The 6,000-nt window shown below is 39.1% G+C and overlaps 1 protein-coding gene across 1 annotated transcript in view; it reads left to right on the top strand.

Moving 5' to 3' along the window:
• The first annotated feature begins 4,387 nt into the window (after positions 1-4,387).
• The window catches only part of KCNMB2 (potassium calcium-activated channel subfamily M regulatory beta subunit 2), a 128,992-nt gene continuing 127,379 nt past the window's right edge, over positions 4,388-6,000 (top strand). Inside the window, exon 1 of the mRNA XM_063306429.1 lies at positions 4,388-4,529. The gene's annotated coding sequence lies outside the window, so the exon portion shown is untranslated. The remainder of the gene's footprint in view (positions 4,530-6,000) is intronic.

The raw sequence follows: 6,000 nt of genomic DNA, 5'->3' as shown, positions 1-6,000 counted from the left end.
TCAGGTAATGCAAAGCACATGGTCTACTACTCAGTTATAATTCCTTCCCACATATGTACTTTCTTCTTCCTCAGCTGCTGGAGAGGATATTTGTTAGTGTATATGCACAGATGCAGATATACATGATAGCTATATAAGGAACTAATAGCGATCCTCTACAGATTTGAATTTTCAGTCTGAAGGCATACAGTTATTGAAGTTTAAACCAGTCAACCAATAATGGGGGCAAAGATTTTGGGGCACCATTGATGGAAGCAGTATTTCTTTATCATTATTACCATCTATATGATCAGTCAACTGAAGCTCCAGTTGTAGGTTAAAATGTGCCCACAGGCCCGTGCACACACAATTAATTGGCCCTGCTATCAGAAAGTAAAAATATTGTGAACCTGAAATTCATTATAAACATGCTTTCAGCAGTACTGACGTACCAACCCACCCAATGCTAAATGTGATTTCCAAAAGTAATTAAAATAGCTTTTCCATCTGTCCCATATCTGAAGTAGAAAGATAACTTCACACCATTCATACTTTAAAATAAGCTGCCATCTTCTTCCTTGTGAATAAATTTCCTTTTCTGTTTTCTTGTCCCTTTATTTTATTTTGCAATCCATACATACAGTATATTTCAGGCTAAAAATGTGATGGGTTGATGAAATAAAAGCTAATATGCTCCACTATTCCAATCTCAGCTCACCTTACTGTGTCTCTGTGATTATAATGGTGGTGGCAGCTGGGGTGACTCTCCATCAGGTTTCAAAATCCAGATTCAAGATCAGTTTCTAACCAGAAAAGGGTGGTATGAACATACACTGATACTTTGCCAAATTCACTTTTTCCACAACATGTCTGCAACGATTCTTAACTCCTGGGGGAAAAAAATTAAGATGCCTTTTACTACTGTATTTGCAGCTGCCTGGATCTTAAGAGCACATCTGAAACCTTCTACAGGTCCTCTTGCCAAGACAGATATGGCAGGGCTGGTATCTTGTGTGATGAACACCTTCTTTGGGAAGACACTCCAGCCCTAGGATTTTATGTCACACCATAAAATGTTGGCTTGTCTTTACTATCTCCACGTCCAAAAGAGATGGGGAAGGATGCACTTGGAATACTGTACATCTGCCCAGCTACTACAGTCTGTCCCTTTCATTCCCTTATCAAGCTGGAAAGCAGAGTGTACCTTCCTGCACTGTACAGGGAATTGGACTAGATTACTGTTTTTTAACCTTGGCAACTTTAAGATGTGTGGACTTTAATTCCCAGAATTCTCCAGCCAGCCATGGTGGCTGGGGAATTCTGGGAATTGAAGTCCACACATCCTAAAGATGCTAAGGTTGAGAAACACTGGACTAGTTTTCTAATCTTACATCCTATGATTCTCCAAGCTAGTTTAAGTCAGTGACCTGCCCAACCAACATATGGGCTTGTCCTATTGTCCCCTCCACTTCTCCTGGCCAGAATGTACTTCCCTTCAGATCTTTCCTGCTGGATAGATCATAATGTGTTTACCTTCACTGCTGTCATTCCAGGGCAACTGACAGTGGGAAGAAGTACAGTATTCTTTCTGGCTGGAATGGGATGCAGGTCCAGGTTGCTTAAATTTTCTTTCTTTGGCTGATGGATGGAGCCAGAGCTATTATTGTTGTTTATTCTTTTACTCTTCCTTTATCTGCATCAGCTAATTTTTATTATATGACGACAACAACAACAATAAAGGAACAGTGTCCTTCTCTGTTAGAATTTCAGGATAGGCTGATAGGTCATCCTCTTCTTATACCAGACAAAGGTTCCAGATGGGATATCAGGTATCAAATTTCCCTTTTTGTATTATGCCTGTAATAGATCACCAAGATCCAGGCCTCCCAGCTTTGCAGTACTTTGGGAGGTGAGAGGCTTTTCTCCAGCTCAGTCTCAGTGTGCTTTTGGTTGGCTGGATGAGTGGGTGGCTGGTTGGCTCAATGAAATTATTCTGCTGTATGTGTCTTCTGGGTGTGAGTGTGCATTTCATACACATCTGGGTGCTTCTGTTGTGATTTTATTTTGGGGCCATATGTCTAATGGAGGTATCATCATTGTTTTGCTGGAAGCAACTCTGAACATTAGTTGTGGAGGGTGGGAGAGAGAAAGACAGCCTTAATAAATGCTCCCAATAATTCAATTAATTAAGCTCCATTTCTTGGGTTCCCTGGGAGGAGAGGAAGAGAAAGAGAAAAAGGAAATCATATTCAGCTATGGAGAGGAAAGAAGAGCCCTTGGCTGACAGATGGATAAATACAAACCTAATCAACTGTTATATGATGGAAATGTTCAATGGAGCAATGTTTCAGCTGGTTACTGAATTAATTCATTTTCTGGGCTCACCTAATATGCTCAACCATAAAGTAATCAAATGGCATGGATTTCACAAAATCCTAAACCACCTATTAAAAAAAGAAAGAAAGAAATCAAGGTTAACACTAACCAAGCTTGTGCAAATTCACCTACCAGGTCTTTCCCAAACTTGGTTAAGTGTGTTAGATGAATGGATCCTGCTTATGACTTTTCTTCCCCACTGCAGCTCTTAAAGGTATAAGCATACAATCCGTGTGTGTGTGAGAGAGAGAGAGAAAGAGAGAGAATTTCTCATTCTCTTCTACAGGATTATTTAATTACTAACACTAATACCACCTATTTTAAATCATTGGGATTTTAACCTCCCTTTGAACTAGCTTGATTTGAGAAGACACTTTCTTCTAGGCAATGACAAAGCAAATATGCAGCCTCAAGGATTCAGTATATAAAAGGCTGTGATTATCCACACAAAAGAGAGATGGCAGCTGGTGTTCTAATTGCCCAGGAAGTGGGTTACTAAGCAAGTTTCTCCTCACCCAATTTGCTATTTCCCTCGGGATGTAGCCACACAATTCACTCTCTGCAGACTGCAATCACTCCCACTCAAAGCCCAGTTCAAAACATCTCATTATTTGTAGACCGTTATAATTCCAAATTGACGGACATGGCAAATGCAGGGTCTGAGCAATATTGTCGTCATCATCAACACCATCATCATCATCACAGCAACAGTAACAGCAGTTGCTGCAGCAGGAGCTATAAGTTGGGTATACAAAGCCCTCTGAAATAATCAATCACTGTCCACTACGCAATCAATACACAATATAATGAGATGTTGGACATTCGTAAAAATGTACCTAGGGTACCCTGCTTCATATTTTATTTAGCTTTAAATTGAGCTTTTCTGTGTCTGTGTGTGTGTGCAATTCAAATAGGAATAGCTAGTTACCAAGGAGACACACACACACTCACACACACACCGATGAATCAGAGAGACCAACCGGTGTAAGATTTTGGCATACTGTATCTTCTTAATTCAAGAGACCATAACATTTGAAATGGAAAGGAGGGGGAAGGAGAAGGGAATTTGAGACAAGTCAGAAAGACGTGCCTGCTTCCTTCCACCACCAAGGACAGCCCCGATTGTTTTGCTGGGGAAAGGAATTATCCAGGAAGAGATGTAAGATGTAAATGAATTGAAGTGAGAATTCTCCAGAGCACTCTTTAGTTTAGAATCAGAGGGGGGCAAAGGGGGAATCAACAGGAAATGCAATGCAAGGACAACAACAATCCAGATGGAACTGATTGAAAACAAAGCTGAGAAGGCTCTATTTCTATCCTGGGGTGAAGAACAAAACCATGAACCCCTGGAGAGGGGTCTTAGTTATGCTGCATTCTTGGTCCTTCCATCAAGAAAAGCTGGGTGCTGTTTCTTCCTGCACTTTTCTAGGGAGAGAATGGTGGTGCTGAGATGTTTTTAAAACAAATTCTTTGTTTCAAGTATCGCTAAGAAGAAGCAATGCTGGTTTGGATTCAGTATCGGTTCTCATCAGTCTTTCGAAGGATTCCGATTGCTGTTTGAAATCCTGGCACCGAGCCTCCCTCTGCTTTCCTGTCACTTCCACCCAGTCTCAGCAAATGGCAGGTGAAATGATGGATTTGGCAAAAGAAACCTAATGGAATCCGAAGCCTGATGTTTCTTCCCTGCCAACCACAACATCAGTGAAACATAGAAGAGGCTCAGCCAACTAAAGAAATGTAAACACAGCCGAAGATGAGTGGAGCATTCAGAGATGTGGCAATCCCTGAGAACTTCAGCCAGGCAAAGTTTGACTGAGATCAACTCAGCTCTTCTAGACTCTCCAGTTTCAATGGAGTTTCTTGCCCCCACAAGTGGATTGGCTTTGTTGCTTTTAAGACAGTTCTTGAACTTTTTGCTGTCCCATTTTGTCATATGTTTTTCACCCTCTTGGTTTCAAAACAAATCCTTCGAGACAAACATTTTTGGAATGGTGAGAAAAGCACCAGAACATTCAACCATCTGCATGTGAAGACCTACAAACACTTCCCACATAGCTCGATTTCTCCCTGAAGGTGAAAACTACAGAAGTATGTAGATTAAAGGGAAGATTAAATTTTTCTGCCAGAACCAACTGAAACCTCTATGTTGAAACAGCTGGACCACAGTTGCTAAGGTAACTGATCAATTAAAGATTGTCTAATAAAGTATGGGCAAGTTGAACTGTATGACTGAAGGTCTATAGGACCAAGAGAATGGTTTCATGCTTCAACTGTCTCTAGAATGCTATTACCAAATCAGTATGTAATATGATTCCTAAAATGAGGAAATTAAATGGGAAGGTTAACCATCTTATTTTAGAATTCCAGTTGAGGATGTTTTTTTTAAGGTAACTACTTTCAAAAATCATTATTAGTATTAGTATCATTAACATTATTATCATTATTATTATTATATTGATTTCTGACATGAATTATTCTTAAAACATCAAATTAGCTATAGCACTTAACAACCTCAAACTAGTAACTAATACTATTCGTCAGACTGTTTTTGCAACAGAGGTAAAGGCAATAGGGTAAAGTGTGTAGCTGGAAAATAAAAATAGTCCCATTTTACTAGAGCATATTTTGATATGAATTTGGAAAGAAGAATGTACCCCAAAGGTCAAAACTAGTGATTGTTGAAATAACATAAGAATACTAAGAAGTTTGGATGCAAGGAAAGAGGTGAAACCAAACAGTAGCTAAAAGTGAATCACTAAATCCCCTCAGATTTTTTTAAAGAGATATATTATGCCAACTTCTAGGAGAAAAACTGCAAGATTCGTGTAGGATGTTCCACTTTGTTGTACAAGGCATTTTGAGTACCTTCTGTTTAAAGAGAAATAAGCTTAAAATGTCCTATAAATCCTTCTAATCTTTTGATTGCAATAATATGCTGAGTTTGGTCCATCAGACATTTTTACAGATTTCCAATTTATAGAATTGTATCTTGTACTGGTCAGTGACTGTAATAAAATTGAACTGAACAGAACTGAACATATTATTTTGGTTTGGATGACAGTTATATATTTATGCCATTTATTTGGCTCTCATTTAATGCCTGCAGTGCCATCCTAGGCATTACTCCCAAGTCAGAAATAACTTGCATTAAATTCAGTGGGACCTTATAGCCTGCTCTGAATTCAAGCTAAGAAAGGCATGTTGAGTTCAGTGAGATTTCCATCCCAGCAAGCAGGGCCAGGATTATTTAGCTCTGAATGACATGCACACTTCCATTAGCAATCTTACCAGAAAATATTAATTTAATAATCAGAATCTTCTGCCTTGAACAATGGCTATAAAGTAGACAAGAACCAACCGCCAATTGACATCATTTAATCTTAGCTGAGCAACCACAGTGTAAACTGTAGTCGGTTTGATAGGGGGAATCATCTAAAACAGACTGCGTTTCTAGTTTGTTCCAAGGTCATCCAGAAAGGCAAAGAACTTGAGTTTCCAAGGAAGCCTTGGTTTCCAGCTTACACTGAACATTTGAGAGGCCTACTACCTTGATTTGTTTTGGTTGAAAGTAGAAATGCTTGGATTTTATGGAGGATGTTTCTATGGCAGGATTAATTTTAAAAAATTAAATTGGAATGTTTACAT

Source organism: Candoia aspera, chromosome 6, assembly GCF_035149785.1.
Source record: "Candoia aspera isolate rCanAsp1 chromosome 6, rCanAsp1.hap2, whole genome shotgun sequence".
In the NCBI taxonomy this organism is placed as follows: domain Eukaryota; kingdom Metazoa; phylum Chordata; class Lepidosauria; order Squamata; family Boidae; genus Candoia; species Candoia aspera.
The sequence above is the reverse complement of the archived record's forward strand: the minus strand, read 5'-3'. Positions and strand labels throughout refer to the sequence as shown.